At 46.6% G+C, this 26,731-nt stretch overlaps 1 long non-coding RNA gene across 1 annotated transcript in view; it reads left to right on the top strand.

Moving 5' to 3' along the window:
* Positions 1–9,965, top strand: part of LOC102548225 (uncharacterized) — a 34,374-nt gene extending 24,409 nt beyond the window's left edge. The window contains exon 4 of the long non-coding RNA XR_005496117.2: positions 1,814–9,965. This is a non-coding gene — a long non-coding RNA (uncharacterized LOC102548225). The remainder of the gene's footprint in view (positions 1–1,813) is intronic.
* Positions 9,966–26,731: the final 16,766 nt, after the last annotated feature.

The following is a 26,731-nucleotide window of genomic DNA, read 5'->3' on the forward strand; positions in this document are numbered from 1 at the left end:
CCATCCCCTTTCTTCTATAAAGGTGCTCCCCCACCAACCCTCCTGCCTCCCTGCCCTGACATTCCCCTACACTGGGTCATCGACTCTTCTCAGGACCAAGGGCCTGTCCTCCCATTGATGTCCGACAAGGACATCCTCTGCTACATATGCGACTGGAGCCATGGGTCCCTCCATGTGTACTCTTTGGTTGGTGGTTAAAAAAGAATTTAATTGGGGCCAGCTTAAAGTTCCAGAAGTTTAGTCCATGATCATCATGGTGGAAGAGAAAGCCACTGGGCCTGGCTTAGGCTTTTGAAACCTCAAAGCCCACCTCCAGTTACACACTTCCTCCAACAAGGCCACACCTTCTAATCCTTCCTAAGTAGTGCCACTCCCTGGTGACCAAGCATCTGAACATGTAAGCCTACAAAGGCCATTCTTACTCAAACCATTACAGTGCTGTAAATTTGTTTTGTTTTGTTTGAGACCCAATCTTACCATGTAGCTCAGACTGCTCTGAAACTCATGATCCTCCTGCCTCAGCCTCCAAGCATTGTTCCAGGTACGTCCATCTTACTACCAGCTTTTGAGAAGGCTTATAGTAAGCTGTCAGAACAGTAGCCAGACTCACTGGGGAGTGAACGTTTTAATTAAGGACTTAGGGTTAGGTGACAAGGACCACCAGGGCGAAACACCACATATTGAATGGCTTAAATCACAGGCACTCCTTTCTCAGAGTCCAAGGTAAAACTGTGAGCAGGGACAGTTTCTTCTCTCTCTTTGGCTTTCAGACAGCTGTCTTCCACATGGCCTTTTCTCTTTGTAAGTTCCTAGTGTCTCTTCCTTTTCTGATGAGGACACTCGTCTACTACAGGTAGATCCTCATTGTGCCTTAAAAACCTCTTGAAATATGCTCTCTCTAAACATAATAAGCAGGCTTTGGGATCCACATGATTGTTGGGGTGACACTTCAGCTTGAGGAGAACTTGGGGAAGGAGATACAGTTAAACAGGGACTAGGACAGAATCCCCTAGCCTCAGCCTGCACATTGACAGTCTCAGCTGTTCACCACTGCTAGATCCTTAGCTAGATCTTTCTGGATTAACTTCTGGATTTCCTTAGAGAAATCTTACATTATTTCTTGAATGTGGATTAGCCAAACTATGCTTAAGAATCGAAAGGAGACGGGGGTTGGGGATTTAGCTCAGCGGTAGAGCGCTTGCCTAGTGAGTGCAAGACCCTGGGTTCGGTCCCCAGCTCCGGAAAAAAAAAAAAAAAGAAAGAAAGAAAAAAGAAAGGAGATGCTGCCAGTTGAATATCACTGTGTTCTGAAGACAAGATGGTAATACCCTGGGGGAAGGTAGTGAGCAGGGACTCTGGATCACTGTGTCAGTAAAGTAATTTGATTTTATGTGCATTGGTATCAGATCATTTGGAACCGGAGTTACAGTTGTAAGCTACCATGTGAGTGCTGGGAATTGAACTGGGAATTGCTTTTCCTTTGGAAGAGCAGACATGGTCTTAACCTCTGAGCCATCTCTCCAGCCCCCTGACTGGGTTTTGATTTGCCTAGAAGACTATGCTTCTGGGTGTGTCTGTGAGAATGTTTCCAGAGACGATTAGTCTAGTCGAAGCAGGAACCAACAGAATGCAGACAGCCACTATCAAAAGTGCTAGGGATCAAAGGAGAGCTCCAAGAGTGCTGGCCTCCCTTTTCTCTGCATCCCAGGTGGCCATGACAGGGTCGACTTTGCCGGCCATGCCTTTCCCACCATGATGAGCTGAATCCTTCCGAAACCAAATAAATCCTTCTTTCCTTGTTTTCTAATGCCAGGGGTCTTGCCACAGCAAAGGAAAGCTAACTAATACAATTCCGTAAAGCAGAATGTGGAGGTCCCAGACCTTGCAGGTGTGAACCGGAAGGACCCGGAAGGACCCGGAAGGACCCGGAAGGACCCGGAAGGACCTGGAAGGAATAAAGGGAAGTTCTCAGAGAGGTCTGGAGAAGAACCTGTACTGGAAGATTCAGCCTCACCACCTACCCTGGGACACTGGATGGTAGGCTTGAGCTCTGTCCCCAGGTCCTGTTGGGGCCCCCCCTTTGAACTGAAAGGGAGAGGGGCAGAAGAAGCCAGTCCATGCTATGGTTTTCACATACGACTTTCCTTGGGAATTCGTGACAGGGGCTGACACGTGGCAGAACAAACTTTCTGGGGTGGCTCCTAGGAAGAGTAGGGTCATCATCATGCTCTGCATCTGCGAGCAAAGACTCTCTGCCTTCCATCAGATTCAGCTCTGACAGGCTTTTGTCTGTGGTTCACACTTCTGCCAAGCTTCTGCCATATCCTGCTGGGCCTAATTAACAAATCCAGAGCCCACGGTTTGGGCCAACCAAGAAAGAGCTGAGTGCCGCAAGGAGGGTGGCAGAGGCAGACATTCTCCAGCTGGGCAGTTTGGACTGGCACACAGCATCATGCGGGGCTGGCTGCAGGTGTTCCAGATGGCAGCCTGGGGTTCCCTTATCTCCAATGCTGGCTTTTGTTCACAACATTACACGTCCGCTAGCCTCACCACACCCTCATGGCTGTCCAAGCACGCTCGAGCCCGCAGCAGCAGGGTAGATAAAGGCAGTGTTTAAGGCTTCTTTCTTTTTAAAAGGAAGGCAGACCGGAGTTGTTCCAGGAAGTGCTTCAGATGAACAGAATGGAGCTATGTAACATCGTTGTGTGAGTGGCTTCTAGAATATCAGCCAGGGACCCATGACATTCATGAACCCCTTAGCCACAGAAACATGGTCTGAGAAAATCCACCACTGGGTGAGGTCCTTGGAGTGCGATGGCACTCGACTCTAAAGGTAAATCTGCTGGCTAGGTGTTCAGGGACACACTTGTCTAGGGGTGAGGGATAGCTCAGTGGTTAAGATCACTGGCTGCTCTCCCAGGGAACCCTGCTTTGATTGCCAGCACCAGCATGGTGTCTCACAAACAACTACAACTCCAATTCCAGGGAAGCCGATACCTTTTTCTGGCCTCCACAGTCACCAGGATTACACACACACACCTGCACACCATCACCGCCACCCCAGCCACCACCACCCATGGAGGCTGCCATGACGAGGCCAGGAAGGAACAGGAAGAAACCATCAGGAACTGATCCACATCTTGAGACACCTCAGTGTAGTCATATATGAACATTTCTCAAGAACGAGTACACTCAGATACATGATAAACTTCAAAACAAATGAAAATTTGGGGGGCTTCTCCACCGTATACTAAGCTCTGCTCTGGGGTCTCAGAGTACACAGTAAACACAGTCAGGCAGCCAACCAGGCAATCGCAACACTGTCTGAGGTGCGGTGCAGCTCCATAGGAAGGTTTCCTGCCTGGACCATTCCTCCCTCAGCTGCAGGACCATAACAGTGCCCAGGTTCCTTTACTTGGCTGAGATCCCTTGATCATTTTAAGCCAGTCTGATATAAGTAGAGATGCCATGGATAACATCTGGACAGATAGCTCAAAGGGAGCCTTTAAACTTGAGCTTTCCTCTTTTCCTCACTGTTGGACCAGGCAGCGGACCCTCCAATGCCATTTTGGATCACGGGGTGATCTTGTAGCTGAGAACCCTCCAGTGAGGATGCTGCAGGAGAAAGAGAAAGGCTCCCAGATGACTTGGGTGACTAACCGCCTTGCCAGCCTCAGGCTGCCCCTCCAGACAATTGTTTACAGGGGCAAGCGGATGTGTGCATTGAAATCAGTGCTCAGTTTGGTGCTCAACCACTCACAGCTCAGCTAATCACACGGTAAGACAGAGATAAAGACAGGGTTCCACGGAAGATCTATAAGGTGCAGGCTCGCAGGCTGTCATCAGAGAGCACTGCTTAGACAAGGATGCCACTTGAGTTGAGTCTCGGAAAATAAGTAGTGCTTGGCTGAGAAATACAGCGAGTCTTTTAGAATGTTATGAGAGTTCAACCTGGTGTGCCTATATAATCAGATTGTTTAAACCCAGCCAAAGAAACCCTCTTTTATCCTCACGGAACAAACCATCTGACCTATTGGATGAGTATCAGTTAGCATTTCTTCCTTCTACTGGCTATTTGATCACTCGTTGATAGGTGGGATGGGTGATACTTTAGTTCTTTACTTGATATAAAAAAATCTCCTAGTAAAAATTAAACCTCGCATTTTATGAGATTTTATTTTAAAAGGAAAGATTTGTTTTAATTGCGAGTATGTGTTTTTGTGTGTGTGCCTATGTGTGGGTATGAGCACACGAATGCCACTGAAGGCTAGAAGAGCTAGACCCAGGAGCTAGCCTTTCAGGTGACTCACGTCTGTCACCTTGTGTTGGCCCTGGGAACCAAGCTAGTCTTCTGCAAAAAGTGACAAATATTCTTAACCTCTGAACTATTATCTCTCTGCCTCTGGGACTTCTGTCAACAAAAGTAAATTATAAAAAGTATATAAAATGTTGCAGAGACATGTCTAAATATTGGGATGCTCAATATCACTAATATATACATTTCTCTCAAATTAATCAGCAGGTTAAACATCATAGGGCATTTGATAGAAATTGACGTGATTATCCGAAAATTATATGGAAGCAAGCCATTTGGCTTCAGCTATCAATTTGACACAAACCTAGAGTAACCTGGAAGAAGGAACTCAGGTGAATTACCTCCATCAGATCGCTTTGAGACCGTGTTGCATTTTCTTAATTGCTAATTAATTAATTAATGGAAGGCCTGGCCCACAGTGGACTGTGCATTCCATAGACAGCTAGGCCCTGGGCTGTGCAAGAAAGCAGGCTGAGCAAGGCAGAGGGAGCAGGCCAGAGGGAGCAGGCCAGAAGGAGTAGGCTGGGGGAGCACTCCAGAGGGAGCACACCAGAGGGAGCATGCCAGAGGGAGCATACCCATACGGAGCTTTTCTCCTCTGTGTTTCTCATTTCATGCTCCTGCCTTTTCTTCCACTAGTTTCTTTTGGCCATGATGTTTATCATAGCAGCAGAAACAAAACCAGAACCCACCATTAACCTAGAACAGCTTGAATTATCTTGAAAAAAAAAAGTTCTCTTTGAGACACAAGCCACCAGAGTTCAAGGGTTCCTCAGAGATGTGCAATACTGAAGGGCAGCATGGAGCCGATATAGACAAAGAAAGAAGATCAAAGGAAGGACGTGTGGAAAGATGTGCACACCTAGGTCACCCGTTGGTTTGCATCTCTGTCAGCAAGGCAGGTCATGAGGGGAAAACAATCTCACTGAACAGTGCTGAAGGAGCAGAGAGGACGTCTCAGGAAATACCCCTAAGAGAAGAACATCCACATATATGTGAGGAATGTCAATGCAAATGGTGGAATTCTTTCTTGACTCCTTGCGTGAGCCAGGCACTGCTCTGGGTCCTTAGAATACCACACACGTAGAAAAGAAGCCAAATCGGCACCCTGCTTCACGCTGGGCACAAAGAACTGACGTTGGATCGCAGACCCACACTTCTACTGGGAAACACAGAATATTTTTTATCGTTTTTGGATAAACAGATTTTTTTAAAGTAGGACACATAAAACAACAATAATAAAAGGGAAAATGGATAAATTGGACTTTGTCGAAATTAAAAATCTGTTTTCATCAACAGAGAAGGACATCACTGAGAAAATTAATAGTGAGGCAAACCCAGGGGAAAAACTCTAAAATAAAGAACAAAGAATTTGTGTTCACGATATATAAAGAATTAGTATGTGGCTGGAGAGATGGTTCAGGTTAGAACACTGGCTGCTCTTCCAGAGGACCCAGGTTCAATTCCCAGCACCCACATGGCAGCTCACAACTGTCTGTAACTCCAGTTCCAGAGGATCTGACATTTTTACACAGATCTACATACTGGCAAAAGACCAAATGCATATGAAATAAAAGTTAAAACAAAGGAATTGTGGTTGGGGATTTAGCTCAGTGATAGAGCGCTTGCCTAGCAAGCGCAAGGCCCTGGGTTCAGTCCCCAGCTCCGAAAAAAAAGAGAAAAGAAAAAAAAAAAACCAAAGGAATTAGTAAAAGAGTCAATCCAATGGCGAGATACAAAGGCTTCAAGAAAATACCATATATGAATGTCATTCTATGCAAATATATGCAAATATAAAGAAGCACATGAAAACATGTTCAGCACTGGGCACGGTTGCTGGTGCCTATTATCCCAGCACTCAGGAGGTGGAGGCAGGAGCTTCCTGAGTTCAAGCCCTCCCTCAACTATATAGTGAGTTTGAGGTCAGCCTGGTCTACATGAGATCCTATCCCAGAAAATAAAACTCAAGACCCAAAAGGGGTTGGAGAGAGAGCTCCAGTAGTAAAATGCTTGCCTTGTACGCAGGAAGAGCTCAGTTTGAAGAAGAGCCCCAGAAACAATGGCTGGGTATGGTGGAACTTGCAATTGCAGCCCCGGGAAAGCAGACACAAACGGATTCCTGGGCTCACCGGCAAGTGGGTCGAGCTTGGTGAGCTCCAGGCTGGTGAGAGACCCTGTCTGGAAAAGCAAGGTAGACTGTGTCTAAGGAGCAACACTTGAGGATGTCCTCTGGCCTCCACATACATGTGCATCTGCATACATGTGCACACATACCACCACAAACATGCACAATCACATACACACACAGAGACCCCCCCCCCACAAATAAATAAAATAAGATGTAGAAAGAAAACTTGGGATTGCGTTAAGCCTGAGAGAGCTTGCCTAATGTACAATGGGGTCAATCTCTAGTACTGCAGTATTGAAAGAAAAATTTATTATGGAAAAATGTAAAATAAAATTAAAACAAAAACCATCATGTTACTCATCCACTAGAATGGCTAAAATTATGAAAACCAACCTGAATTTTTGAGAAGGTATAGAGTAACTGGAACTCCCACACATTGCTGTAAAAGGGTCATGTGGTTTCAAAAGCTTGGCAGTCTCTAATGTTACACACACACACACCTGCCGGTTATGGTGAATTTTAGGTGTCAGACTGACTGGGCTAAACGATTCTCAGAGCGCTAGAAAGCATCGTTTTGAGGAATGTCTTGTATAAGTGTTTCTAGGAGCAATCAACAAGTAAGGTTGCCTTGGCAGTGGCCTCAGTGTGGCGGTCTGAATGAGAAGGGTCCCCATATTTGAAAACCTGGTCCTCATGTGGTGGAACTACTTGGGAAGGATTGAGAGGTGTGGCTTTGTTGGAGGAGGCATGTCACTGTGGGCCATTACCAGCATGCTCCTCCTGCCTCCCCTGTGATTAAGCTGTGAGCTCGGCTGTCCCTGCCACCCCACCTTCGCCCCACCATCATGGGCTCTAACCCCCTACAACTGCAAGTCAGATGAACATTTTGTTTTATAAGTTACCTTGGTTACGGTGCCTGATCACAGCAATAGAAAAGCAACTAAGATACTCGGTTAACAGGTTGATCCGAACAGAATGTAGGGGAAGAGCAGTTTGCCTCCAGTCTGTGTTGGGACATCCATCTTTTCCCGTCTCCAGACACGAATTTCTTGTTCTTGGGCTTCCAGTTGTGAATCGTACCACGTTTCCTTTGGATCTTCAGCTTGGACGTGGCAAATCATGTTCCTTCCTGACTATCCCGGTGTGAGCCAGTTCCTATAACTTATGCCCGTGTCTGTCTCTTTCTAAATAACCAAGTTTCTGTTATCTATGTATCCTTCTACCTACCCAGCCATCTATCTCTGTACCTACCGCCCCCTAGTGGTTCAGAGCCTGTGGGGACTCCTGACTGATTTACTACCTGTGTCAGAAGCACACCAAAGAAATGAAGGTGTCTGTCTATTCCAATAGTGGCAACCAATTGCTCACTACAGTTTTATTTAAAACAGTCCAAACTGGAACGGTGGCATGTGACTTGTCACCCCACCTATGACTTGTCCTTCCCTTTGTTTGCGACTGTCCTTTCAGGAAAAGCTCCCGGCATGGCTAAAGCCTGACTGACCACGTTTTTCTTTTATGAGTCATCTTTAGCTGTCGCGTTTAAGAAATCTTCGGCTGTGACAAGTTTCCCCTGTGTTTTCTGCTAGACCCATTACATTTATGTAAAGAATGACCGCACGCAGGACATTCTAACAGCCTCATTGTGATCCCCCAGGTGAAACCATTTTAGCATCTCCATTTACTTTCAGAGGTCCTGATATATTGGTCACCCTGCCCCGCACGGCTAGTCAGCATGGGGACAGGAGGCAAAGCAGAACACGCTGAGTTCGAACTGCAGGAATCATAAGGTTAATGGCGATAACGTTCTCCAGGGAAGGAGCCAGGAGCTCTCTCTCATTAGTCCTCAGTGCAGACTTCTCTCCCAGACATTCCCCAGCCCTCGAATACAGCATCCAGTATATTCTGTATACAGAAGGCCTCTCTCTCTTTTACGATTGTCTTCCTATCTGTCTTGCTTTGGGTGTTTTTGGTTTTTTGTTCCTTGCACCTTTTAATCTGGCTGGTTCTGAGCCTTGAAATCCTTATCTCGGATTTCACAGTAGGCATCTAAAGGCAACACTGCGTAGATTCAAGTAAGTATCCTTGGACCTTTAAACATGCCAAAAATTTTAAGATCTGGTAAATACAGTTGGGCCTGGAAACTTCAGATCAATCCAAGGGCTCCAGGGAGGTGGGGAGGGGCCCACTGAGGGTGGAAGCGGCCAGCAGTTGATATCCTCTGAGTGGCTTGTTAGCGCCCTCTCCTCTTGGTAATAGTATCTGTGAGACTCATGGCATCTGCGATGGCGGCAGGCCCAGGGGTGGGGGACAAGCATCTCCTTTGTCAGATCTGGCCAGTTGGTGGCTGAGGGCACCTATGGGATAAGACTTGGGTACCATGAGGCCACCATGAGAGGAAGCTGAGGCTGGCCTTTGGAGGAGAAGACACTGTATGGCAGACGCCAGAATGCTAGATCACAGCCAATCAGAGCCCAGCAGCCTCCTTCCACTGACTGCAGAAACATGAGTGGATCCAGAAAGACTGAGCCTAGCCTTCGGCGTTGGCCTATGGAATTCTTGGATAAAAACTAATAATTGTCTGAAGGCACTAGGTTTTTATGATTGTAGTGGTTTGAATTGGTTGGGCCCCCACAGACTCATGTGTTCGAATCTTTGGCCCACAGGGAGTGACACTGTTAGAAGGTGTGTCCTTGTTGGAGGAAGTGTGTCACTGTGGAGGTGGACTTTGAGGTCTCAGACTCTGCCCAGTGCAGAAGAGACCCTCCTGCTGGTTGCCTGCAGAAGCCAGTCTTCTCCTAGCTGCCTTCAGATGTAGATGTAGAACCCTCAGCTTCTTCTCCAACACTGTCTGGATGGTGCCAGGCTTCCTGCCATGACGATAATGGACTGAACTCTGAAACTGCAAGCCAACAAGTGCTTAACTGCTGAGCCATCTCCACAGCCCTTCATGTGTATGAGTGTTATGCTCGTCTACACGCCAAGTGCATGCAGTGTCCACAGAGTCCAGAAAAGGACTTTGGATTTCCTGAAACCGGAGAGCGGCCAGTGCTCTTAATCAATATACCCTCTCTCCAGCCCCAGGGCAATATATCTGAACTATCAGCCAGGACTCCTCGTCCAGGCTGGTGCTATGGTTTGAATATGGTGGGTCCCTCTGCAACCACTGTTGAAAACTGATTGCCACAGGAGGCGGCTTCAGGGCTGTCTAGGGAGCTCAGTGCCTCTCTCCCGGAACTGGATTATTTCCTATGAGAATGCTGCTCTAAGCAAGGCTGCCCCTGTGTTTTCTATTGTCTTCTGTGCTAGTTTCTCTGTCTACCACCTCCTTTTGGACTTCCTGCCTCTGGAGACTGTGAGCTAAATAACTTCATTCCTTGATAAATCACCCAACCTTTGGCATCTATTGTAACACAGAAAAAGGAGCGAGATAGACAAGTAGGCATGACAATGATATTTATGGAGTCTTGCTAAGAGAAATGAAATCCCGAATGCGAAGTAATTAATACAGTGCCTGGCACATAACATTCTTGTGTGTGGAGCGTGTTATTGTTAAAATGAACAATACCCATGATCTTCAAGGTTGTCACAATTGTGCCCATTTTCCGTGTATGGAGACTGAAACTCACAGTTTTGGATACTAATAGCTACTACCTAGAAGGCTACTGTCTCTTGAAATCTTCAGAAGCTGCATCTTTGGGGGAGTCAGAGTCCTAGGATCTGTGGGTACAGCATAACTCTGGTGAGCCCAGGTGTGCTGAGCCCTAGCTAGGATCAAGGGAGGGAGAAAAGGCCATCTCTCACCTCCCGGGGATGACAGTAACAACAGGACCCAGTTTCCAAGCCAGTGTCCTTTCGGGAACTGAGCCTGAGAAAATGTGAACAAGGAACACAGAGGGTCCCAGAGAGGTGCCACTTAACCCGTATCCAGTCTTTAACCCAGCACTGGGAGCAGGACAGCAACAGGTTGGTTCCCAGGCTCAGTCCCCTTCAGCTTCTCACAACTGGGTCATCTGTAGCGAGCTCCACAGGTCACCTTGTTAGACATTCTCTCTGACCCAGACAAAGCCAGAACAATGAATCATAGAATAAATAGCCCCTGGACTCTGTGTTCTCAGGAAAGTCAGGACAGTTCCAACCTAATTCTCACCTCCCTAGTTATATGCACTCCCGCCTATTATGTAGGACGCTCATCCTCAAACCCCAGCTTCCCTAACCCCCCCATTCTCTCCTCTTTAAATTTTATCTGTACAAGCAAATGCAGGCACACACACGTGCACATAAACCACCTAGTTTTGGCAAGTGAATATTTTCTTTATACTACTACCTAATATATTTCTTATTTATTTTCCTTCCTCCCCTGAAATACTAAGCTCTAAAGGGACTTTTTTTTTTAATGATATAGCCCAAATGCTTAAAGCAGAGATACAGGGCTCTGACGTATTTGCTGAGTGAGTAAACAGATGATGGATCATGAGTGTTTGTGTGAGGGAGGAAGTGGCCAATGGACCCCCAGATTGTGGGAGGAATAGATGGTAATTTGAACGGCAGAAATAATGTGTTTTAAAAGTACTTAAAAAAATTCAAACCACGCTATCAACCATATTGTCTAGAGACGCTCACAGCACAATGGGCCTAAGATCCCACTTTCTGTTTACCAGATAAAGACATAGACCCCGGTGGTTAAATGGCTAAGAACTCATCAGTGGAAAAGCAGGGGGCATTTTCTACCCTCTCTGAAGAAAAGGGAGATGACTAAGCAGAGTTTACAGGTGTAAAGCAGATTTGAAACAACCAGTCAACAGGCAATGCCCCCATTTTGAGTCTGTGGCTCATTTTCCTCTGGACTTAGAGGCAAATACCCACTCCCAGTCTAAGTTGCTCCATGCGGAAACGAGCCTATCACCCTGCAAAGCCTTTTCACCAAGGACTTAGAAAGACTGCTGTCTGCACTATTATGCAAATCAGGGTGATGTGGTCCATCTGCCCAAAAGCTCTGGGAATTCTGGGAACGAAGATGCATCAGTCTTTGATTGATTGCATTTGTGCATTTGAACTACTGTAAATGAGCTATCTTAAAGGAGCTGTTCTTGGAACTGTTAAGAAAAACGTGTTTCCCTCTTTTCCCCCTGGTCTCTGTTGTTAAGCCGGCTTTCCTCCTTCCTTCACCTTCTTTGAAAGGTGCTTTTCTTTGCTTTTCTAAAGCCTAGAAGCTTCTGGGAGCTACATTAGAAAGTGTGTTGAGTCGTCTGAAAATGAAGGGAACCAGAAAATTCTACCACACTGTCTCAGACTTCTGCAAAGTTAGTTATGAATCTGAAATCTCTCTCCCTCTCCCTCCCTCCCTCCCTCTGTCTCTCTCTCTGTCTCTCTCTCTCTCTGTCTCTCTCTCTCTCTCTCTCTCTCTCTCTCTCTCTCTCTCTCGTATTCATGTATATTTAGGCACACACGTATATGAGGGTCTGTGCATGCACACATCTATGTGCACACATCTATGTGTGTGAGTGTGTGCACATGCACACGTGTCTGGGCCACAATCCCTCAGGTTCCACTCACTTTTTTTTTGAGTCTTTTATTGACCTGGAATTTGCCAAGTATGCCATACTGGATGGCCAGCCAGCCCCTACTATCACATAGCTCCAGTGCTGGGATTATAAAGGAAAGCTATCATGCCCAGCTTTTTACGGTGGTTCTGGGGTTCAACTCAGTCCTCAAGTCCAACACTTTATCAGCTAACTCTTCTCCCTGGCCTGCCTGGGCACTTTTAAAAGGAGCATACAGATGCTACTGTGACTCCTTTGGCTGACAGTATGCTGGCCCTTGTGGGTATTTTTGGATCCAGGACATGGGAGCTTTTCTTCTTGCTCTCGGGGACATCTGTTAGATCTCTCTCTTCTGTCCCAGGCTTAGTCATCTGTAGGGAGAATGGTAAGAGTGTTTTGCTTTGTTTTGATCAATTCAATTTCTATTTATGGAAAAAAGCGAAAAGGAAACTCTAGTTGCACCAAGGTGTAAACTAATTACGACAGTTTATTAATAAAATAATATGAGGGACCGGAGAGGTGGCTCAGCAGGCAAGAGCACTGGTTCTTAGCACCCAGATCAGGTAACACACAACCACCTCTAATCCAGGGCACCTGACAATGTCCTTTGGCCTCCAAGGGTTATCCCTCCTCCCACCACACATGGCATACACACAACATAAACATAAACTTAGTTTATTTAAAAAAAACTTAAAAAAACACAATGATATAAAACATGATTTATACCCTTCTTGATGAATTTCCCGGACCATATTTGGGGTGGATCGATGTTTACTGAGTAAATAAATACACTGAGTGACATCTTATCGTCCCCCTGGATGTAGCAGTTTCCTAGTAGCTTCTCCATGTCCAGGAATACTCATCCATTTCCTGCTTTACACCAACTGTAACCTTTGTAAATTGAAAGTCTGTGCAGTCTTGTGGCATAGCCCTGTAACTCTGGCTGCTTAGGAAACTGAGGCAGGAACATTACAAGTTCAAGACGCCTTGGGAAGTTTAGTAAGATCTTGCTTTAAACATTAAAATAATAAAATAATAAAATCAATCCATCAGAAAAGAACTGAGCTCAGTGCTAGAGTACATGCCTAGTGCGTGAGGCCCTAGTTTTAGTTCCCAAAATTACACAGACATACACACTGTGCCTTTGTATTAGTCGGACTTCTATAGAGGAACAAAGCTGATAGAAAAAAATAAATATATAAAATATAAATAAATCCCCTTTATATATACTACATACTATTATATAATACTTAATATATAATATAATATGCATATAACATACACATACACATATTACACGTATTATATATGTAGTAGATATATAATATACACATGTAATAGGTATATAATATATACATTATTTATATATGTGTATATGTATATACATATGGATTTATTAGAGTGGCTTACAGGCTGTGGTTCAGCTAGCCCAATAATGACTGTCTCCCAAAAGAAAGTCTGAGAGTCCAGTAGTTGTTCAGGCTGGATATCTCAGCCAGTCTTCAGTATACGTCAGAATGCTGAAGAATTAGATTCTAAAGCCAGTGATTCAAGATGGAGGGTAAACAGGCAAAGAGCAAAAGCTTCCTTCCTCTGTGTCCTTTATTTATACAGGCTGCCAGCAGAAGGCGTGGCCCAGATTTAAGGTGGATCTCCTCACCTCATAAAATCCAGACTAAATGTAGGTCTTCCCATCTCAAATCATTTAATTGAGGAAAATCCCTCACAGGTATAAGCCGACACTTAGGGTTTGGTTAATCCAGATGTACTGAAGGGACCGTGCCAGCTGGAGTGTGAAGAGTGTGGCACTGGCAGGCCTTGCCTGTCCCACCTATGAAACCATAGGTGACATCCTAAAGCCAGCCACCAAGCCTATTCCCTTATTTGGCCACTTCTTCCTCCTGAGGCTGACTACATCCAGCTATGAAAGTATTGAAGTCCAGCGATCAAAAGCCCCCTTCACTTACCTAATTAATGTGCCCAATTAAAATTAAGCACCTCATTCTAACACAGGGTTTCCCCTTTCCCCTTTATAAGTTGCCATTTGCCTGTGGACCACGTCTGTCTCCTTTCTGTCCAGAGGCAGTCTTTTGTTTCTCTGGGACAAACACCCCTGTCCCCTTTCTCTTGTTCCCTTCCCTTCTCTCTCATCCTCTATCTCCTGACTTTGTCCCTTATTCCTGCCCTTTGTCCCTCTGAGGAGAAATAAATCCCCTTTTTTCTGAGAATTTGGTCTTGGGGGTGTTAGGCTAGAACCCCTGCTTGCCCCTGCACAAGCTGGGAAACCCTGTTTGCCCTCCTTCTCACAACTCCGTCTGAATGGATTAAATCCCCCTATTCAAATGAAGAAGACTCTGGGCTAGCATGCCATCCATCACTACCAGTCTCAGCCTTTGTCAGCCCACCCAAGAGTGCCTGCCTAGCCACTCAGTTTTTGACCAGGTACGGACACCATCCCAGGTCCTAGTTGACAATCCTCTCCTAAGCTCTATAAAAACCCCTTGCTTTAGCCTGGATACTGACTCTACTGAACCCCTCCTGTGATGTCAGTGACCCTGCCTGAGAGCCACCTCCTAATAAACTTCTGCCTTTATCTATTTTTAATCTGGTCTAATTTGACCTGTATCTGTATTGTTGAGGGAGAGAGCAAGCCATTCGGGAGGTTCCTGAGCTGGTGCTTTTGCTAAATAACTTTCTCCTACAGCTGTCAGGTTGACAACCAAGAATAGGCATGCTCAAGTCCAAAATAGTTATTATCCCTTATGGTTTCAGTGCCCCAAGGATCACATTTCCTCTGCTGATCATTATTCATTGAACCGGTCTCCTGGTGTTTTAGCTTGGGTTTTCTTGCTGTGAAGGGACACCGTGACCAAAGCAACTCTGATAAAAGAAAACATTTAACTAGGGCTGGCTTACAGTTTCAGAGGCTCAGTCCATTATCATCCTGGCAGGAGGCATGGCAGTGTGCAGGCAGATGTGGTGCTGGAGGAGCCAAAAGTTCTACATCTTGATCTGAAGGTAGCCAGAAGGAAGCTGTCTTCTCCCAGGCAGCCCAGAGAGACTATCTTCTGCACTGGGCAGAGCTTGAGCACAAGGAGATGGCAAAGTTCACCCCACAGTGACACACTTCCTCAAACCAGGCGAAACCTCCTAATAGAGCCATTTCCCACACGCAAAGCATATTCAAACCATCACATGTGGGTTTAAAACCATCTCTGCACCTAGCAGAGATTTTGGGGGAGTTGTGAGAAAGCTTCAGGGCAGAAAGGTAGAGGCCAGATGCAAATGCATTGTTAAGACCGCATCTCAAAACAAAATAATAGTGACAATGAAGACCTCAAAATGCCTTCATGTGTGTCTAACTGGAAGATTGTGTATAATTATTAAATTCTCAAAAGGCCCTATATCACGTTCCCTCCACAGTAAGACCTCTATCTATAGCAATGGTTTCTGAAGTGGGGTGGCATGGACCTCTTACTCATGACAGCTGCTTTCTGAGATGGGGTGTTGCTGTGTGTTTTCACACTTTTCCTGGGAGACACAATATGTACATCTACTCACCCCAGATAGTGGTCTCACAACTGTGTGAACACCATCAAAATCCAACTTGGTGAGTGCACTGGCTGGTTTTGTGTGTCAACTTGACACAAGCTGGAGTTATCACAGAGAAAGGAGCCTCAGTTGAGGAAATGCCTCCATGATCCAGCTGTAACGCATTTTCTCAACTAGTGATCAAGGGGGGAGGGCCCAGCCCATGTGGGTGGTGCCATCCCTGGGCTGGTAGTCTCAGGTTCTATAAGAGAGCAAGCTGAGCAAGCCAGGGAAAGCAAACCAGTAAGTAACATCCCTCCATGGCGTCTGCATCAGCTCCTGCTTCCTGCCCTGTGTGAGTTCCAGTCCTGACTTCCTTTGGTGATGAACAGCAATGTGGAAGTGTAAGCTGAATAAACCCTTTCCTCCCCAACTTGCTTCTTGGTCATGACTTTTTGTGCAGGAATAGAAACTCTAAGACAGTAAGTTTTATTGTGTTTACTTACAGGAATATGGGTGAGGGGTTACTTATAGGAGATGAAATTACTCAGACAGCTACCTCACCAAGACAGTCCACCTCAGCATGGGTGACAGGAGCATAATACACAGCCTGCAGGCAGCTCAGCAGGTTAGAGAGAACTTTCTAGGTGATTCTGTTGTTCTATACCTCTTCCAGGCAGTTCAGCTGGTTTCTTCTTCTTCTTCCACAAAGCTGGTGTGGTTTAAAGTCTTCTTTGCAGCTCAGTTTCCTTTCCTCTGATAGCTTTTATTGTTTACTTTGGCACAGAGGGACCTAGTAAATTTGGTCAGTTTCAGGGACTTCCTGATGCTCTTTTGAGTTGCTTACCTTCCTGCTTAAGGAGCTTCCCTGCAGGATGCAATGTTTCAGTCTTGGAGGAATGAAACTATTACACATCATGTGTTGGTTGTTCTAAGAGACCACAGCACTTGAAGGAAAACATAGCCACGAAGGTCTCAGAATGTCCTGTCCCTTCACTGTAATGACTAAAAATCAGCTCAAAATAAAAAAATGGTTTCCATCTTTTGAAGTAAAGAGCGCCATGCAAATAACAGGAGGGGAGAATGATGCATTGTGGGACCTGGAGGGAACGGCAGGGTTGGCTCAAGACACGGCTAGACCAAGTGCTCAGCACGAAGGAGATTTATTTGTCCCAAAGGGACAGAGAGCAGGGATAAGGAACAAAGACAGGAGACAGAGGAAGAGAGAGAAGGGGAAGGGAACACAGGAGAGGGGAGGAGGAAAGGAGCAAGGGAGAGAAGGGAGGGGTATTTGTTTTGGGAGGACAAAGGACTGCCTCTGGATGGAGAGGAGACAGATGTGGCTCATAAGAAAATGGCCTGGAACTCCCTCTGTAGCCCAGCCTGGCCTGGAACTTAGAGATCCTCCTGCCTCTGCCGCTCAAGTGCTGGGATCAAAGGCATATTGCCACCTGCCCAGTTTCTTTCTTTTCTCTTCTCTTGTCTTCTCTTGTCTTCTCTTGTCTTCTCTTGTCTTCTCTTCTCTTCTTTTCTTTTCTTTCCCAAGTAAGTCCCAGGACCTCCAGAGTCTTGGGTCTGTGAAAATTCACACTGCCACGCCAATGACCCACCTCCTGATTAGTGTTCTTCAATGCTGTGTCATTAAATCATTAGAAATGGCACTGTGGTCTTGAGAACAGCACACTTCAGGGTTATTTCTCACTGACACCTCAAGGCCATGGGCTTTGACAGGGACCCAGGAATAGCAGGTAAGGCTGACAGGATCTAGAGTATGGCTGGTCCTTAGGGCAGAAGGTGAAGAACTGTCTGCAGACTCTTCTCCATTCCAGTGGACTGTGATCCACGAAGCCACTTGGGTGTCATTGCATGCAAGAGTGACAGATTGTCCCTCTCTCCTTTGAAACAATTCCAGGAAAAGTTAGCTGTGTGACCTTGGCATGTTATTTAACCTCTCTGTGCTTCTGCACGCATATATCAGTGAGTCCCTATTTGTATATAGCACTGCCTTGTGCGCACTAAGCGTTGCTATTGGCTGTAATTACTATTGTCTATAATTAATATCTAAGCATATACAAGCTGGATAGCGTGCAGAAGCCTCATTGGAAGTGTGCTCTCTTCCCTCCTCTGGGTCATGGCTACTGGTGCTGGCAGTGGGAGTTTGATCTCTCTGAAGCCAGTACAGGATTCATTCGAGGCAGGCTGAATCCTGCTTTGAACAGTTCTGAATGGGCTGGGAAGCCTTCCGGTCCCAGAAAAAAAATAAAGTAACAGCGCCCTCTAGTGGCACTTGTAACAAGTGCCCATGAAGTCAGCACAGGAAGCGGAGAACAGGTTGGGGAGACCTGGGGGAAACCGGGCTGCTGTGGCCCAGGAACCCTCTGACCTCTGCATAGCCAGCCAGTGTGTCCTTCACCAGTGGCCTCTGTGGTCACCGGTCCTGTACCCGAGTCTTTCCACAAAAGGCCCTGCTCTAAAGTGCTCAGGACAGAGCATTTGTATAGCACGGCCTCAGGTCACTGTTGGACTGGCTTGGGTGACAGAAGGTAGCCAAGGTCCTGCCTCTGAAGGTCTGGCAGCGCATGAATGAGCTTAGCATGTATACTCTGCTGTGAAATCCTCATTGGGTAAAATATATCTCCGAGCCTCAGTTTCCTGGTCTGCAAAATGGAGTACAGAGCTAAGAGGGATAGACAGTGAAGCTCTGTGTAAGCACACGGAGCGCACTAGAGAGGCGGCAGGTGCACGCGATACAAATGGGGACCGACTTCATCATCTGCAGCATCTAGAATCCAAGAAATGGGCTTCTTCCAGAGTCGCCTGTGTTAGGCAAGGATTCTCTGAGGAAACAAGGCCCACAGGAGCCTCTGGTTGCAGACACAGGAAAAAAAAAATCAGACTCCACCCAGCTGACAGTGTTCTGGAGGATGTTGGCTTGTCTAACTTGGTAAGACTTGATCCAGACCCCCACTTAAATCTGTAAAAAAAATAAGTGATTTGTAGGGGACTGGAGGGCTGGCTCAGCGGTTAAGAGCACTGGCTGCTTTTGCAGAGGACCTGGGTTTGAATCCCAGCATCTAACACAATGACTCACAACCATGTATGACTCCAATCCCGCGGGGTCTAACACCCTCTTCTGGCCTCCACGGGCCCTGCATGTGTGTGGTGCACATGTATACATGAAAGCAAAATGCACGTATGCATAAACATAATAGATAAGTATCTCTAAAAACCGTGATAGATAAAGCACATATTTTCTCATTTAGATAGTTCTTTTAGAATTTCTACACGGTGTTTGGGTCATATTCATCCCCCTCCCGGTTCCCCCAGATTTACTGCCTCTCCTACCCAACTTTGTTCTCTCCTCCTCCTCCAATCAAGGTTAACTTGTGCCCTTAGAACCTTCTCTGATGAGCATTGAGAGATACCCTAATCTATGTGTATAGTAATGAGTCATTAGCAATTGGCTTATACTGCGTTTAGCAGAATAATAGTTATAAATTCTCTCCCAGGGCCTATGACCTGTCTGGCCATAAGTTTTTGGCTTAGTAATGTTGCCAGGTATAAGTTTATACCTACAGAGGGACTTAAATCCAATTTAAAATAATGGTTTGTTTCCTCCAGAATGCTCACACTGCTGGTGCACTGGGCCAGTTGTATTGTAGCTCTTGGGGTCTGTAAGTGGGTTTTACGATTACTCTTGTCCTCTGGTAGCTACAAAGCACTATAAAAAGCCAGCCTCGACGGATGAATTTCAGGTGTGTACCAGCTTGGGTTCTCTATGCTCTGATTCAAGAATATGAAAGATAAATAATTGTTAAGTAAATACATAAACCAACATCAAGGGGAAAATCCAAAAAGGGCATAGAATGAGACAGAGAGTTCTCCAGTGGTGTTGGCTGAGAAACAGTTCTTTAAAATGCTGAACATCCCTAGCCATCGTGGAAATGCAAATTAAAACTGCTTTGAGACTTCAAAATGATGACAAATACTGGCATGGAGGTAGGGAGAGAACATTCATTCACTGGTGGGGAAAGATCAGTGTGGTGGTTCCTCAAGAGGCTGGAAACAGATCTACCAGATGATCCAATCACCGTTCTTGGCCACGTTCCCACAGGATTCTGTATTCTACCTCAGAGGTGCCTGCTCCTCAGAGTCCATTGATGCTCTAGTCACTGCAGCCGAGATGCCCATCGACTAATAAATGGGTAATAAAAATGTGGGACATTTACACAATGGCAGTGGTAAACTGTTCATCCACTCTTTATTCTCCAGCCTGGGGCAGGGGTGCGATTCTACCTGGCCCAACTCTCTGAAGTCCCTGAATGAAAGATACAAATGTGCAGCACTATTTTAATATGCCCTAAGTCAGCTCAACGGCTGGGCTACTCCTAAACCTCCACATGGTGGACACACAGTCCCCTCTGATATTCCTGAGGTAATATTTGCTAAATCTGTAGTTCAGCTCTGCTACTCCAGATCCAGTCAGGGGAGTAAGATCCCTGATTCTTACATGTCAGAGGGCTCTCCCTCCTGTACTTCTCTCTCTCTCTCTCTCTCTCTTTCTCTCTCTCTCTCTCTCTCTCTCTCTCTCTCTCTCTCTCTCTCTCTCTCTCTCTCTCTCTCTCTCCTCTCTGCATTTCTTGCCTGAAAATCCTAAAAAGTCCTGCTTTGTCCCCCTGCCCAGCCATTGGCTGTTGGCTCTTTATTGACCATTCAAAAAAACCAACTGTTGGCCGGGACCTGCAGTGGACGTGTGAATTCCCATGTAAGCACAAATCAAATCTCCAACACACAATGTTAAGAAAAAAAAAATGAAATTAGGAAATTCACAGGTAAACCGATGGAGCTGGGAACAACTGTTCTGTGGGAGGCAACCCAGAAGACAGAGGAGACAAACACTGTGTGCTTTCTCTTATTTGTGAATGTTAGCGTCGAATCTTAAGGTCTGTGCATTTCATTTGGAGTACCTGCAGAGGTTACGAAACTAGCGAGGGGCCACGAGGGTGGAGTTCAAGGCAGGGGAGAAAACACACAGTAATATACAGCATCTGTAGTGTTTGAGTGAGGGAGAACAACCCCCCTAGGCTTGGGCATTTGAACACCTGATACCCAGTCGGTAGTGTTATTTAGGAAGGTTTAGGGGTGCAGCCTTGCTGGAGGAGGGGCTTTGAGAGTGTATAACCTTGCCCTGTCTCTGGTTTTCTGCCTCTGATTTATGCCTGTGGTTGAGACGTGGTCTTTCAGCTTCTTGCTTCAGCCACTCTGTCTGCCTTCCTACCATGCCCCACCGTGATAGACTCTTATCCTCTGGAACCGTAAGCCAAAATAAACCCCCCTTTCTGTAAGTTGTTTTAGGCTATGGTTAAAAACACAGCAACAGAGGAAAAAGTAACTAATACAGGACTAAAGGAGAATAATGGAACGGGAAGGGTTAAACGGAGGAGGGTGAAGGGAAGGGACCATGTGGCAGAGGGAAACTGGAGGTGAATAATACTGAAGACCTTTTCTAAAAAGTCACATAGAAACTGACTACTGTAGAAGCTTCATAATACACACACCTACTGTCTTACTGAGGGTTTCTACTGCTGCGACAAAACACCACGACCAAAGTAACTTGGGGAGGACAGGGTTTATTTGACTTACACTTCCTCATCACTGTTCATCATTGAAGGAAGTCAGGACAGGAATTCAAGCAGGGCAGGCGCCTGGGGACAGGAGCTGACGCAGAGGCCGTGGAGGAATGTGCACTGGCTTGCTCTCCATGGCTTGCTCAGCCTGCTTTCTTATAGAACCCAGGTTTATCAGCCTAGGGGATGGCACCACCCACAATGGGCGGGGTCCTCCCCCATCAATCACTAATTAAGAAAATGCCTCACAGGCTTGCCTACAGCCCAATCTTAAGGAGGCATTTTCTCCATTGAGGCTCCCTCCTCTCAGATGACTTTAGCTTGTGTCAAGTAGACCCCAAACTACTCATCACATATATATGTTTTTAAAAAGAGTTAAATAGAGTTATCCTATAATGGAAAAGCAGTTCCCCTATTTGACACCAGAGGGTAACAAATAAACACCCCAATGCCAGGAATGAGTCACCTCTCTTGGGATGGTTGGCAAGTGAGATCTCATGGCCCACCCTAGAGCGTGCACATTTTAAAAAGCAGCCCAGTATTCGCCCTAGGAGATAAGACACATGGTTGACAATTCCTGGCTCTTACGGAGGCACCGTTTCCGACGCTCTCCCCTGCAAAGGGAGCCACTCTCTAACACGTGGCATTGATCCATCCCGGCATACATTTATATTATTACTACATATGTGTGCGCTCCAAACAACATATGGCAGCAGTGCGTGTTTTAGACCTTTACATAAATACATCATAGAGTATGTCATTTGTCTGCCATGATACAACACCATGCACTGGGCAGCCTAAGTAACGGAGAGTCTTTCTCACTATTCTTGACGCTAGAATCGTAAGGTCAAGGTGCCAGCTGACTCAGTGTGTGTTGGGGGCTCTCTGCTTTCTTTACAGATGGCTGCCTTCTCACTGTGTTCTCACACGGCCCTTCCTTGGTGTGTGTGGAAGGAGAAAGAAAGGGAAGGGAAAGAAGGAGGGAGGGAAGAATGGAGGATGAGATTCTTCAATGTTTTTAGTAATTATACCAAACCAAAGGCCACCCTCATGGTTTCATTTAACCTTCAGTACTTTCTTAGAGGTCTCACCTCTGAATATGGCCCAACACTGGAAATCAGGTTGGCAACTTGTTTAGGTTTAGGGACACAAAGACTAGTGGTTCAGAATATGACTCTTTGTTGATTCATAAGCATTTGGAAATGGTTTGGTACAAAAACCCAAGAACTTGGACAGAGCAGAGACTTACGAATTGGTGACAAGGTAGTCTGGGAAAGTTATGTGGCTGTGAGGCAGGCAAGCATAGGGAATAACTTAGCAGCTTGGGACTCTGCTTGGGTTGGGCTATAACACACACACACACACACACACACACACACACACACACACACACATACACACACACACACCTCTCTTCTCATAATGTCCCAGGTGGTCTGAAACTCTTACCTATGTGCACCAAACACACATATTCCCCTCTGAACAAGAACCTGGCAACCTGTAAGCCTCCTAGGACAAGGAGCAGCCTGCACGCCTCTCTGTGAACAAAGACATAAATTACTCCTCCATTTAACCATCAGCTCACTTGATTCAGATACATTGCCAATCCATCTGGCGAGAGGGCAGGAGGGCTGATTTGGGTGCGAACTACTTTGGGGTGCAAGAACGATAATGCAAACTCTATTCTCTGAACTTTTAAGGGGAGTCTCCTGTTTGCCACCGTGTGTATAATTGGTCATGTGCATGGTTAAAATCATATGCTTTATGGTGAGGGACATGTACAGTAAAACAGATATATGACTTATAAGCCTACACATCAAAACAGAAAACAACCTCCATATACCATGTCTCCTAGCAACCAAACATCGTCTCTTGAACTCCATAGATGGAGACCCCAAACGACAATCAGGACCCTTGAGTACCTTCACTCATGTGACCCACTGTTATTCTTGACAATATATTTTTTCCGTTGCTTTGCTTTTGAATGACGTGACCTGCTTCCTTTGCAAATCTGTGTGAACCTTGATTTAATTAAATAAGAGGACGAGAACCTTAGCTACATCTGACCCAGACCTGACCTCTGGAAATAGGTAGACCTTCAGCGTAGGCACAGGTAATATTTTTTGCATCTTATACGATGTCCAATCAAAAATGTCCTTTGCAGGAGAGGTTTAAAAATCAGGTGTACTGAATGATGTCACCGCCTTCCCCAGCCGCACATGCGTCATAGTGGCAGGAAAGGAGGCTATGCTTGGGCCCAAGAACACGAGTTCTCCCTTGCTAGGGCAGGCTAGCTATGGCTGTAGCCAATAGCAGAGGCAAACTGCTCACCAGGAGTATGGTACCACTCTCCCAAGAAGCCGTCCAGTTTCCCAATGGCAAGTTGATGACGTTGGACCTCTCTCCCTCCATGGATATGTATTCCAAGTGTGGATGCATTTGCCTCTTACTGCAGCCCATCTGCCTACCTCACCATCTGCCATCTCCTGCCTCACACAATAAGCCCTTTCGAGGTTTCTGGCTGACAAGTGGGACCTCAATCTCCACCATCATGTCTGAGCGGCAAAGAGGCATCACAGTCTTGCATTAGAGCTGGTTCCAAGTCCTTGCCAAGCCATTAACCCCTAAGTCACAAGTGAATTTACTTCATTTATCCCATGTACTCAACCGAGGCTGTGCAGAGAGCTAGAGCCATAGGGGTGGATGGTCTCTGGAAAGAAAGAGGTTTACTATAAGGAATGGGCTCACAGGATTATGGGCACCGAGAGCCTCTAAGCTGAAAATCCAGGACAGCCAATACATGTTAGTCTAAACAGAGGTTTTGAGACCCAGGAAAAGGCGGTGTGTCAGCTCACGGAGCCAGGCAGAGCTGTCTCCCACTCAGCCTTTTTGTTCTCTGAGTTCTTCAGTGGGTTGGGTGAGGCCCGCCCACATCAGGGAGAGCCATCTGCTGCACTCCGTCTACGTGTTCCAGTGTTTCTACCATTCAGAAATGCCTCGCTGATACACCCAGGCTGCTGTTCTGCAAAACATCTGGATCCTCATTCCGGTTGGGATGCATTGCCACCCCGTTCTCTTTTGATTTATTTCCCTGTCTAGCCATAACGGTCCTCGAACTCACTATGTAGACCAGGCTAGCCTTGAACTCACAGAGATCTGCCTGCTTCTCCCTCTCCAGTGCTGTGACTAAAGCCTATGTCACCATGCCTGGCTAGTTTTCATTCTTGCGCTAATATGAACCTTCTGTCTCAGCCTCATGGATGAACAGTGCTGAAGCAAGAGAGAGCTGCTACGAGGTGAGAGGTACCATGGCAGCTCAGAAGGTCCAGGCTTTTGAGAGCATTGTTCAATATCACCATCCCAGACCCTGCACCACTCCTTTTCCATTAGAGCCAAGTTGTCAGCAAAGAAAGCCCCCTTACAGCACTGTCGTTCTTACAGGTAGGTCTGGGGCCTTTGAGCAGTCCTCTCTCTAGAGGCAGGGCCTAAGACTGTCTGTAAACACTGACATGGGGACTTCCTTTCCACAGTGTTCTGAGGTGAAACAAGGCTAACCTAACATGTGCCAGCCAAGATTCATAAGCAGCCAGTGCAAGTTCATTGCTTTTAGAGTCCCACACTCTCTGCCCTTTAGGTTCTGGATTCACTGAATAGACGCTGTCCAGCTAGTGCTGTGGGTTTGAGCATGTGAGGGGTCATGACCTCTTCATTATTCTACGCCACTGGTACTTATACATTGTGCTGACACCAAGTCCCAAGTTCCAGCATCTAATCCCCCCACTCCCCTCAGTTTTAAATTCAGGACCTCATAAAGGCCAACCTTGAACTCACTATGAAGCTAAGGCTGACCCTGGGGGCTCTACCCTCCCAAAGACTAGAATTATAGGTATATGACACCATACTTGATTCCCTTCCCGCACTGTGACACAGATTCCCTGGAGCTGGACTTCAGAGATTGGTTAGGGTGCTGTCCTTGTTAGGGTTTTACTGCTGTACACAGACACCATGACCAAGGCAACTCGTATAAGGACAACATTTAATGGGGCTGGCTTACAGGTTCAGAGGTTCAGTCCAGTATCATCGAGGCAGGAACATGGCAGCATCCAGGCAGGCATGGTGCAGGAGGAGCTGAGAGTTCGACATCTTCATCTGAAGGCTGCTAGCAGAATACTGGCTTCTAGGCAGCTAGGGTGAGGGTCTTAAAGCCCACACCCACAGTGACACACCTACTTCAACAAGGCCACACCTTCTAATAGTGTGACTCCCTGGGCCAGGCATATACAAACCATCACAGTGCTGGCCTCAGGAAGCTACGGATATGGTGCTGGGAGGAAAGCAACCAACAAAGACACATTATCAGGGGGAGCAAGAGCACTTGACTTCACTCAGGTCCCTAGAAACAAGACAGGGGCCCGGAAGCTGGCAGAAGATTGGGATCACTAGTGTTATTTCAGCTCCGATGAGGGAAGTCAGGGCTGCTGGACAGGCAGGGCTGAGCTCTGGAGAATCTGACCCGTGGTGCTGCAGCTGAGGCTGGAGATGGACAGTGGGGCACCATGCATGCCGTGGTGGGCCACTCCTCCTTCTGATGCCATTCAGTCAGTTGTAATCTGGGGACAGACGCTAAGCAGTACTCCTCTTCTTCCTCCTGCTGGAACTTGGAGCCTATTCTAGGCTTGGAGAAGTTTCCTCCCAACAGGAACCCACGGGGAGGTGGAGGCTGGAAGGAAATGTCCTGGGATACTCCCTGTCCTAGCTTCAAAACTGAAGGCTACCACATCTCTTAATTCCAAGCTTGTCTTTGTAGCTATGTGCTGCAGTCCGGGGAGAGCCCTGCTGAGTCTCCAGGGCCTTCATCAGGTGATGCTGTTCGACACGTGTTTTTCCAGCCGCCCATCCCCCAATCCTAACACCCTCAGTCAGGGTATTCCTGCCCTGCTCAGCGTGGTTTCCTTCCGGTTCGGGTAATTTTCTCTCAGAAGGCTCTTTCCTTCCAGCGCGACTGGTACAGAACTTATTTCTGAGCTCAACCCACATCCTTGCACAGATCCTTTTGCAGCCTCCCCCACCTCTGTGCCCAAGGGACGTTCTGCACCCTGGGCTTTGTGGCAAGCTTCTTCTCGTTCTTCCGCATCGTCTTCTTCTTTGGCTGTGGCGGGGTGGGGGGGCGCGGGGGACCATGTGGTGTGTGTGGGGGGTCCTGTTGAGAATTTGCAGAGTTGTTTTGACTCGAGCAGCCTGGTCCTGCTGCTGCTGCTGCTGCTCAGGGCATCCATTCCCCAGTGTTGAAGAAGTTAGAGGTCATCTGAAGAGGTTAGAGGTCATCTGTGTGGTTCTGTTTGTTTTAAGTTTGTGTGTGTGTGTGTGTGTGTGAGAGAGAGAGAGAGAGAGAGAGAGAGAGAGAGGGAGAGAGACAGAGACAGAGAGAAAGAGACAGAGACAGAGACAGAGACAGAGAGACAGAGACACACAGAGACAGAGACAGACAGAGACAGAGACAGAGACACACACAGAGATAGACAGAGGCAGAGTGGCAGAGAGACACAGAGAGACAGAGACAGAGACAGATATATTATACCTATCACACACA

This window comes from Rattus norvegicus, chromosome 18 (genome assembly GCF_036323735.1).
Source record: "Rattus norvegicus strain BN/NHsdMcwi chromosome 18, GRCr8, whole genome shotgun sequence".
Lineage (NCBI taxonomy): Eukaryota > Metazoa > Chordata > Mammalia > Rodentia > Muridae > Rattus > Rattus norvegicus.